The sequence below is a fragment of the Lynx rufus genome, unplaced genomic scaffold (assembly GCF_022079265.1).
Source record: "Lynx rufus isolate CCGP_SWC_20201006 ecotype Redwood Valley unplaced genomic scaffold, mLynRuf1.p SCAF_2, whole genome shotgun sequence".
Classification (NCBI taxonomy): domain Eukaryota; kingdom Metazoa; phylum Chordata; class Mammalia; order Carnivora; family Felidae; genus Lynx; species Lynx rufus.
In genome coordinates, this window is record NW_025814834.1 from 198703224 (window position 1) to 198714608 (window position 11385).

The following is an 11385-nucleotide window of genomic DNA, read 5'->3' on the forward strand; positions in this document are numbered from 1 at the left end:
GAGCTCAGAAGCTGCTGCAGCCGAGGGGCATCCTGGGCTCTGCAGAGGGAGGGGAGCCCTGGCCTGGCCTCAGCCCACTTCCCTTGCACCTAGGTCTCTGGGGTCCCAGCCCCAAACCTCCTGAAGAAAGGAGGGGAGGAAAGAAGAAAGAACATTAGGAGTGTGCCAGGCAATTAGCATATAAGCTCCCTCTTAATTCTCACAGTGCTGTTAGGTTACAGTGAGCCCGAAATAGATGGAGAAAGACAGATGTGGCTCGCATCTCAATTTCATGCAAGTTGCTCTTGGGTAACTTACGTCGCCCTTTTCAGCCTCGGTTTCCCCATCTATCCAAAGGAGTAATAATCACCTGCCTCACAGGGCCACGGTGAGGCGTAGTGAGGTCTAATGCATGTCTAGGGCTTTACCCACTGAGGGGGGGCGGGGAGAGCCGGCTTCAGGGTCGCCTGGGGCTACCATTAGAGAACCCTGCTTTGCAGAAGCAGCTCAGAGGGGTTGAGCCCCTTGCTCAAGGTCACCAAGCTACTATGCCAGGTCTGTCTGAATCCACCAAACACCATAGATTTGTGAGGGGAAGCCATCCCGATGGCAAATGTTCTCTCCTGAGTCAGTTCACAGGCCTGAATTTTTTGGTTGAAAAAATGGTCAAGGGACGCGTTAGAGACCCAGGGCCGGCCCCCCACCCGCCAGACCTGGACCCTCCCGGCTAGGATACACACACACACACACACACACACACACACACACACACACACGGGAGAGGTGTAGGGAGGAACCGACCACCTCCCCGGAAGCCAGAGAAGAGCCCCAGGCTCAGCGGCCAGGCCCCTCAGACCCCCGGGGCCGCGATGCACCCCGATGGCCGCCAGGGGTCGCTGGGCCGGCGCGCAGGCCGCTCTCTCCATTCATAAATCGGGCCTCGCTCCCCGCCCCTCCTCTTTCGCTCAGACCCCTCCTTCCCAAGGCTGGGCAGGGAGGACCCCGGACGTGTGTGGGAGGGTTGCCGGGCCCCGGTGACCGCTGGGGGGAGGGCGAGGGGGGCTCCTTCGTACCCCCTCCCAGCGCCCGCGAGCCCACTCCCTCAGCGGGACCTCTCTGCACCTCGGGCGCTGTGGGAGGCTGCGGGGAGTAGGTGGGGGAGCGAGGGCGCTAGGGGTTCTGCAGAACCCTGCCGGGAGGAGGGCACTGCCTACTGGGGACCCCGCCTCCCAGCACCCAGGTTTTGCCCCGAGACTCCTGGCTCCCGCCGAGGGTCCTTTGGAACCCCCACCCCGGGCCTGGGGATCCCCCAAGCCCCGCACCTGTTGGCTCCGGGACCCTGGCGTCCTCGGCTGCTGGTCCCCGGACTTTGCACCGGGGACTCCGCCTCCCTGCCCGGAAGGTCGGGCTCCAGGGGCCCGGGCCGGGGGAGGGGTCCGGGGAAGCCCCCTCCCAAGGCTGCGCTGCCTGGGCTCGCTCTGCTGGGCGCGAGCCGCGGCTCCAACGCGGGCTCTGGCTGGGCGCGGGCTCCGCCGGGCTGCGCGCCGCGGGGAGGTGGGGGGGGGGGCGGCCGGGCGGGAGGGGCCGGCGGGGAGGGGAGCCCCCAGCCGGTCTCGGCTTCACGTCGCTCAGCCCGAGACTGGGAGGGCGGGGGAGACGCTTGTTCCTCCTCGTCTGCCACTTCTTGCTTCCATCCCACCTCCATTCACGCGTCCGTCCGTTCATTCATACGTTCGCGTTCAGTCGGCATTTACGCCTCCGGTCCCTGGGCGTTCAGAGCGCACCTACTGTGTGCTGGCGGGCCCTGGGCAGCTTCGGAGGGCCACAGCGCGGAGGGGGGGGGGGTCCCAGCGCCAACTCTCCTCGCGGCCTCACCTAGCTCACGAGGATGATGGCACAGGTGGGTCACAGGAGTGAGAGCCGGTGCCTGCACCGCCCCCGGCCAGGCTCCGGCTGCAGCTGCTGCAGTGAGCGCCCTCCTCGTCCATCTCCCAGCGCGCCCCCCCCTGCCCCGTTCTATCTGCCCCCCTCCATCCTTTTCCTTGGTACCTACTTTAACCCCCTCCCAAGATGGATGGATGGTAGGTGGGGGCAGGAAGAGGGAAGCCAGAGGGGCTGACTAATTCAACAAACACGTACTAAGCTGTGTGCCAGCCAATGAGCTAGAAAAACACAGCTGCCACTTGCATAGGCCCCACCATGCATGATCTCACTTATTCTTCAGGCCAATCCGGGGAGGTAGTTGCTATTGTCCCCATTTTCCGGATGAGGACACTGGACTCACTGGGTTCAGTGGCTTGCTCGAGGCCACACAGCAGAGGCAGAGGTGGGGTTCAGGCCTGTGATTCTCTCTGGGTTTACCCACCTCCTTGCCGGACAGAGGCGCCCAGGCGGGCTGGGGGTGGGAGGCTCCCAAGCCAGCAAATATGCTATCGCACGAGGATTGCTGTGAGGAGACCCAGAAGGACAGACTGCTTCAGCCAGGGCATCAGGACAGACTTCCTGGAGCGAGAACACGGGGACCTGAAAAATGAGAAGGTAGCCTTGCAAGGGAGATTGTGGTGGCCCCAGAGAGGGTTCCAGGTAGAGGAAACAGCAGGTGCAAAGGTATGGAGGTTGGGCGTTTCAGGAACCACAGGTAGGCCACGGGTGACCCCCCGGGCATCAGGCAGCCACCTTGGCTGTGCCTGCCTCAGGACAGGACCTTCCTAACACATCAGATCCCACCATTCTCTGTCACCTTAGGAGACTCACACTCCTTCGCTCCCTGGAGGTGATTCCTGAGATGTAACCTCCATCTTCCCTGTGGCAGCCAAAGTCCTTTCTCAGAAGAGCTGGAGATGGACCATCAGGGCCCAGAGTGTGTGAGAGGGGAGCTGGAGGAACACAGGGGACAGGTCAGTGACCTTCACCTCCCCAGAACAGGAGGAGAAGTGAAGCTGACCCCATGGCACAGCACTGTCCCTGGGCAGGATGGGTGCCGGGTCATAGCGTCCCTATGGTTCTGGCGCTCTGTCCTGCCTGCCTGGGGTGCTGGCAGAGGCAGGGGAATGGATGAGGGGACTCGAGACAGAAGTGCCTGGTGTGAGTGCACACGCGTGTGTGTGTGTGTGTGTGTGTGTGTGTGTGCGTGACTGCGTGTGCACCTGTGTATGTGTGTGTGTGTTTCTGTATTTAGAAGTTGGGGCTGTGAGTGTATGTCTGAAGAACCTAACATGTGACTGTGTGTGTGTTTGTGTCTCTGAGTGTGTGCGTGAGTGGAGAACAGGCTCTGGGGTGGTGACGTGGGGGTCACCTGGGTGGGATGTGTCTGTATGGGGCTTCGCTTTGTGCGGTTGTGTCCATAAGGAATGTGTGTGTGTGTGTGTGTGTGTGTGTGTGTGTGTGTGTGTGTGGAGGGGGTGTCTGTCTCTCTGTATGTCTGAATGTGCAGTTGTGGCTCTGAGGAGCACGGGCCTCCCGGCATGTGCCCCTGTGAGCGTGGGAACGTGAGTGTGCGCGTGCCTTTGTGTCCGCAGCACCGCGACTGTGTGTTTGTGGGGCTTGGTATGTCTGCCCCCACAGCGATGACTCATCTCATCCCCCACGCTACCAACCCCCCCCCCGTCCATCTAGAGCTGTGATTGCTTGCTGTGGAAGGACTGGGGAGGGGCTACGACGTGGGGTGGGAGCCAGATCGTGCGGGGACACTCAAACACCAGCTGCAGCAAACGACAAGGTGCAGCTGGTAATGCGACAGGTAGAGACCCACGCAGACACCCACCCAGGCAGTGGGCCCCAGCGGAGTCCAGCACGGCCCAGGCTTAGAGCCCAGCCCAGAGCTTGGGTTGCCATAGTCCGGGACCTCCCATACCCCCTGGGCTGGAGTGAGCACGGGGCTCCCCAGATGCCCCAAACCATTATACATGGGGTGCACGTGTCAGCGTGGGGAAGGACTCGTGGCTGAGAATTCAGCTTCACAGAGCCAGTCTCAGCTCCCCTTAAAAGGGATCCCAAAGGCCAATCCTCTGTTCATCCCTGGGGACCCCAGAGACGGCTGCTCTCCAGGAGGAAGGATCAGGAGTGGTTCCTTCTACCCCCCAGGCAGCAATATTTCTCCCTATCAGACCCTGGTCAGGGAGGAGGCTTTGAGCCCCCAGGTCCCTCTGGTCCTGAGTCTGGCTCCCTCAGCCATGGCCTGAGGAGAGAGGCCAGTTGTTTGCAGAGGCGGGCACGAGGGAGAGACCCCTGGGCAGATGCTCAGAGAAAGTCCTGCGATACCCAGAGGGGCCAGTGACGCTCTGGAGGACCCACAAGGGGCTGTGGTGCTTTGGTCCTCGGGCCCAATAGCACTGGCCTCTGGCAACTCCTGGCCAAGCACCAGTGCCCAGGGGAGGCATCCAGGGACCTCATGCCCTCCATCTCCAGGCTGGGCACTCAGCCCTGGCACCCGCTCTGACCAGGAAGGACCGGCCTGAAGCCTTTGCTTTGCCTGAGCTGTCTGTCAAACTGGTGGCCGCATGACCTCTTTCCTGGAACCAGCCATCCCCGGCCTTGTTGATCTAATCCCGAACCTCTGAGCCACAGGTCCCTGTCACATCCATCTTTAAGTGCTATCCCCGGGCACCGGCCCCAGGTCTGCCTCCCCGTCCCTCTCAATTCCAGCGTGACTTACAGTAACCTCTGTCGGGCTAGGACTAGAATAATCGGAATGTAATTGGGTTTTCGACTTGCTGATGCTGCCACAGGCCTGGGTTGTGCATGGGAACACTCAGGGCAGGGCAGAGGTGCCTCTTAGGAGACCAGAAATCAGAAAACGGGCAGAGGTGTGTGCAGGGATGAGGGGTGGGCCAGCAGGGGCGGGGCCGTGGGTCCCAAGTGGGGGATTCTGAGCGCTGAGCCTGGCAGGCCACTGAGGAGGCTGTGTGGTTCGGTCCTCGGGCCCAACAGCACCGGGCCCTGGGAGCTCCTGGCAAAGCGCCATGCCAACGGGAAGGACCCAGGGACCTCATGTCTCCAGGCCAGATGCTCAGTTGTGCCCCTTCTTCACAGGAAGGGCTGGCCCTCCTTCAGGGTTTGGGTGGCTCGAAGGGGGTGGACATCCACTGAGAGAGCAGGGGCCCCAAGGCCCACCCAGAGCCAGGCATCCTTGGTGACTTCACAAGCTACAGAGCATCTTCAGGCTAGGGCAGGGGCAAAGAGGGAAGGGGCTGGGCCAGAAAGACTTGGGTCAGACTCCTAGTTCTGCTGCTTACTGCTGTGTGATCCGGGACTAGTCACTGCGCTTCTGTGACAGGCTGGGTAGTGGCCCCCAAAGATGTCCGCAACCTGATCCCAGGCACCTGTGACACATTACAAGGCAAAAGGGACTTTCCAGATGGGACTAAATTCAGGATCGTGAGATGGGGAAATTAGCCTGGGTTATCCAGGTGGGCCCAATAGAATAACGGGTGTCCTTGTAATAGGAGGCGGGAGGGTTAGAAGGAGCAGATGTGGTGACAGAACAGAGGTTGGGGTGATACCAGCGCTGGGAGGGGCCGCAGGCCGAGGAAGGCGGGCGGCCTCTGGAAGCTGGCAAAGGCAAGGAACAGATTCTCCCCTAGAGCCTCCAGAAGGAATTCAGCCCTTACTTTTAGCCCCATTAGACCCAATTTGGACTTCTCGCCCCCAGAAAGAAATGTGGCAAGAAAAAAAGCTGTGTTGTTTTAAGCCGCTCGGTTGGCAGTAATCTGTTATAGCAGCCCCAGGAAACTAATGCTGCTTCTCTGGGCCTCGTTTCACGGGTTCTAAGGGCAAAAACAGGAAGGTTTTCCGTATAGAGTCACGTAAGGATACACTGCGGACAGGCAGGGGGGCAGAGCAGCCGTGGCCGGGCAAGACAGAGACTCATACTTCCATACACACAGTATCTAAAAATAATTTAATATTGGGGCACCTGGGTGGCTCAGTTGGTTAAGCGTCCGACTGTGGCTCAGGTCATGATCTTGAGGTTCATGGGTTCGAGCCCCGTGTCAGGCTTTGTGCTGACAGCTCAGAGCCTGGAGCCCGCTTTGGATTCTGGGTCTCCCTCTCTCTCTGCCCCTCCCCTGCTCGCACTCTGTCTCTCTCTGGCTCTCAACAATAAATAAATGTTAAAAAAAAATTTTTTAAATAATTTAATATTTAAAAAAAATCAGAGTGGTCATCATGGGAAAAATCAGGGTTTTGTCAGATGTCCTTATGGCTATCTTGTCATTTGGTATTGCTTTTATTTTGAGTCACATACTGGTGCAGGAGCCTACTAGTGATCTTAAATCCTAAAATTATAAATAATATTAGTTACAAACAATGATCATGGTAAATGTGTGCTGATGTGGTTATTTTGACCCAGGAACGCACAAGGAAAAGAAAAGGAGAAGCCTGATCTTTCTGGGAGGGTGTGTGTACATATGTGTGTGTGTGTGTGTGTGTGTGTAGACTGAGTTGTTTTGTTTTGTTTTGTTTAACCATGATCTGAACTGCCAGACATTTGAGGAAAATCTTTAACAGGAGAACGACCAAGATAAACAGAAAAATATTCCAGAGGCAACTTGGGCTGGGTCTTGAGGGATGACTAGGAGTTCACAGATGGGCTTTGAGTGGGACATGCTGAGCGGGACGGGGAGAGGAAGGGGTGCCTGGGTGGCTCAGTTGGTGAGCATGACCTCACAGCTTGTGAGTTCGAGCCCCGTGTCAGGTTCTGTGCTGACAGCACAGAGCCTGGAGCCTGCTTCGGATTCTGTGTCTGTCTCTTTCTGCCCCTCCCCTGCTCTCTCTCTCTCTCTCTCAAAAATAAATAAACATTAAAAAAAAAAAAAGGAGGGGGAGAGAAAGAAAGATGGGATTCCAGGGAGAGGGAGTAAGATGAGCAAAAGTGAGGGGTAGACACGGCCAAAGGTCTGTTCTGGGTCCACTGTCAATGCCAGTGGGGTCCAAGGGTCCTCCCTAAAAGAAGAGTAGCAAGAAACAGAAAGACGGATGAAAGAAAAGCTGACCTGAATCTAGGCTGAGGGGCTTGGGCTCCATCCCAAAGGCAGCGGGGTCCCTGAAGTAGGTTTAAGCAAGGTTGTGAGGTGAATTGATCCACACCCGGGCCCTCCAACTTAAACACATTTGCAATGAATACAAAGCCCATTTTTCTCATCATAGGCTCAAATCACTAGGAATGAGATCAAGGAAAATCATTATCTTCAATTACCTACAGTAGCTATTGACTCTGGTATTAGAATACAGCCCCTGTAACGAAGACTCCCAAATGACAGTGCCTTAGGAAATGGAAGTTTCTTTTTCTCCGCAGGCCATCCAGCGCCGGCTAGACGGGTTCTGCAGTCTTCGGGAAGCCAGAGTACGGCCAGGGTAGAAGTGTTGTCACGGTCATGAGCACAGGTTCTGGTGCCAGACTGTCCAGGTTTAAGTGACGGGTCTGCCACTTCTGAGCTGCTGTGTCACCCTGAGCGTGCCACTTAATTTCTTTGTGCTTGGGTTTCGCCATCCGTAAAATGGGGATACTATCTATGAATTTGAGGGAGGGAGCATAATGTTTTGCCAAAGACATCTATGCCCTAATCCCTAGAAATTGTGAACGTTATGTTATACGGCAAAAAAAACAAAACAAAAACAAAACAAAACAAAAACTTGGCAGAAGTGATTAAGACTCTCGAGTTGGGGATATTATCCCGGACTGCTCTGGTGGGCCCTATGCAATCACGAGGGTCCGTAAAGGAAGGGGGCAGGAAATGGAAATCGTAATAGGAGATGCGATGATGGAAATGAGAGGCCATAGTGACATGAGAAAGGACTTGGGAGCCAAGGAATGCAGGTGACCCACTAGAAGCTGAAAAGACAAAGGAACAAATTCTCCCCTGAGTCTCCAGAAAGAAGCAGTTTAGACGACACTTTGATTTTAAACTTCAGAACTCCAGATCTGTAAGGGAAAAAAATCTGTGTTGTTCTGAACCACCAAGTGTGGGGTATTTTGTTACAGCAGCTATAAGGTAATGAATACACATCCTCATTAGGTTAAAGCACCTAGAAAACCACCATGACTAGGGGGTGCCTGGGTGGCTCAGTTGCTTAAGCGTCTGACTTCAGCTCAGATCATGATCTCCTGGTTTGTGAGTTCAAGCCCCATGTTGGGCTCTATGCTGACAGCTCAGAGTCTGGACCCTGCTTTGGATTCTCTGCCCTTCCCCTGCTCCCGCTCTGTCTCTCTCTCTGTCAAAAATAAATAAACATTAAAAAAAACCTTTAATTACAAAAAAAAAAAGACCTGTTAGGAAACATAGTTAGAATATGTCTAAGTGTTAGCTATTATTATTTACCCCAAAACTCTTGGCCTGGGTCAGAGATGGCCAGTCACATCCGTATTCCAGCTAATGGACAGCCACATCAGTTCTGTTTGCATCCAGTTGGTCTGAATTTGGTCACCTGATCCCAGGTAGCTGCAAGGAAGCCTGGGAAATATCCTGTTTCTCGGGATAGCCACGTGTCCAGGGAAACGCAGGGGTTCTGTGAAGGGAAGGAGGGGAGCTGGTTACTGAACTCACAGTGCCTGGCACCATGCCCAACTATGAAAAATGAGAAGTTTAGAAAGGTAACTTCCCTCCAGAGTTCGGTTGGATACGCATTTTCCAGTTTTTCTTTCTTAGGCCATTCATTTCATGAAATATCTCTTGACTCCCCACTGTGTAAGATGAGACATCCTTTATCACACCTGCCCTCCCTCTTCCTAAACCTTCTTGCTAAACCACTACATTTGCATCTAGTTCTGTATCCATAATTAAAATGTTCTGGTTTTGTGTGTTGTCTGTCTCTGAATTTCAAAAATTGAAAATCAATAAAGTGTTTTTAAAAAATATTGTGATTATGTAAACATTATTCTCTGCAGAGCTAACTAGCATCTGGGGACCCAGAGGGAAGGAATGGTAATCTTATGATTTAAATGCTGCTTGAAGGGAAATGCTCCAGGCTTCAAGTTCAAATGTATTTTCCTATACTCCCTCAGATACTCAAAGTCATGCTATATTTTAATTCACTTCATATCTGGACCACGACTTTCTTATACGAGTTTTTGTTCTCCTGGAATTTCTAATTGCTTTTCTCTTTTCTTCTCGAGAAAAGAAACATATGCCTTTTTAATCAGGTCACTAAAATCTTCCAGCATCTTAATTACATTATTTGTTGAATGAAGCCCATTTTCTTCTTAAAGACTTTTTCCTCCAAACCCGGACTTCCTGTTCTAATTTTGACTGATGGCTTTATGGACCTCTGGTATTTCTATTCGTTGCACTTGTGGGTTAATTCTACTGTTTGGTGAATCTGTTACCTCTTACTTGGTGTTTACCTCTGTTTTGCTGGAGGATATCTTCAAATAACATTTTTAAAGGGGGGTGAATGGAAGGAAAGTCTTCTGAAGCTTTGCATGTCTGAAAAAGGTTTTAAATTTGTCCTTACTCTTACTGAGTGGGGACATCAACCCACAGGCTTCACTTTAGGGCATGTGGAAAGGAGGCAGACAGGCAAGCCGGCACCCAGGTTCTCACCCCGGGCCAACATAAGGAGGGATTTATTCTATTCGCCAACACTCTGAATAGGAATTCTGGTCCATTTGAAAAAAATTGCTCAATTTCTTTAGAAAGGAGTTCTCTCTCACTGTTTAATCTACCCCCTCTCTGTATGTTCCTGATGTGTATGTGTTTGCAGGGGATTGTTGGCAGCCGAGGCTGGCTTGTTATTCGTTAAACAGGCCTTTCTTTGAATTATTTTCTAATTTTGGTGATTCTCATAACAGCATCTCTATTTTTGCCATATCTTCTTACTACCTGTATTAATATTTACTCTCTCTTTTTTTGGTATTTTTAATGACTGAAATGAAACAGATCTAAAACTACAGCTTCTGGAAGAACCATTTGTTTTTGCTGGTCTTGTACGTCTCCTCTCCTTGTACCTCTCGTATCTCTCTTTGTTGACCTTGGTCTCTTGTCAGGCTTTGCATTTAAGAGCAGGGTCTCTGAAGACATCCTTGTTGATGACAGTTTTGTCCAAGGGGATAGCCACAGAGTACCTTGTGGGCATGAGGTGACTGTAGTTCTAAACTTTCACAGAACACTTGATCTTTGACCTCTTGGTGATTTTCTTCTTGCTCATGGCAGCTGTCACTTTGCAGGGATCACGGGCAATTCCAGCCACCAGAGTGTGGCTGTAGGGACGGTCTGAGGTGCCATCACCAATGTTCTTCATGATGACTGGAGTAGCGTCCAGCCAGGACCAGCCCAACATTTTCAGGTTACACAAACTTGCCCATCTCAACACCAGCCACTCAAGCCAACGGCAGACAGAATATTTACTTATGGTATGACTTTTGCTTAAACTGACTCTGCTAGTTATACCTATCAAATTGCATGTTTCATTTAGAGTTGTATCTCTTGTTGTTTGTAATTATATAGTTGTATTTTCTAATCTGTATTCCTAGGGTTTTTTTTATGTGTTTTTTGTTTGTTTTTTTTTTTAGAGACAGAGTGTGAGTGGGGGAGGTGCAGAGAGAGGGAGACTTAGAATCCGAAGCAAGCTCCAGGCTCTGAGCTGTCAGCACAGAGCCCCACGCGGGACTTGAACTCATGAACCAGGAGATGATTACCTGAGCTGAAGTCGGTTGCTTAACAGCCAGATGCCCCCTGTACACCCAGTTCTTAAGACAACAGAAGTTTAGGGGCACCTGGGTGGCTCAGTCCGTTAAACATCTGACTTTGGCTCAGGTTATGATCTCATGGCTCGTGAGTTCGAGCCCTGTGTTGGGCTCTGTGTTGACAGCTCAGAGCCTGGAGCCCGCTTCGGATTCTGTGTGTCTCTCTCTCTCTGCCCCTCCCTCACTCATACTCTGTCACTCTGTCTCTCTCTCAAAAATAAATAAACATTAAAAAAATAACAAAAGTTTTATTTACCACCAAATAGCATTCACAGCAATGGTGCACGTACCATACTTTGGGAAATATTTCTTTAATTAATAACCATGTCGGTTACCCGTTAATCAATTGCCTGAGCTTTCTTTGCATTCCTGCCAAGGCCCTCCAAAGAGGTCTCCTTTCAATAGTGCCTCTCCTCCTTGGCTTGTTTCCGACATGCCAGGAAATAAAGTAAAAGAGTAATTATGGAAGGCAAAGTATCACTTTTGTTATTGGTGATGTAAAGTGATGGCTGTAAAGGCCTTAGCTTAGGGCGAGGGCTGTTAGCAGAGCCTCCATCACTGCCTGGGGAAGCAGGTTGAGCCCTCCTTTCACAGGGAGTGGCTCACAGGCTCAGCCATGCCTCTCCTGGCCACTCTTAGTGGCATGTGGATAGAACAATCAAGTATCTTGGTCTCAGGTACATGTTCAGAGAGCAGACAGTCCATATCTTATCCAAATTGCTCTA

The 11385-nt window shown here is 52.6% G+C and overlaps 1 pseudogene; it reads right to left on the bottom strand.

Moving 5' to 3' along the window:
- Window positions 1–9862: 9862 nt before the first annotated feature.
- On the bottom strand, window positions 9863–10279 carry LOC124516178 (60S ribosomal protein L27-like; annotated as a pseudogene).
- Between the last annotated feature and the right edge of the window lie 1106 nt (window positions 10280–11385).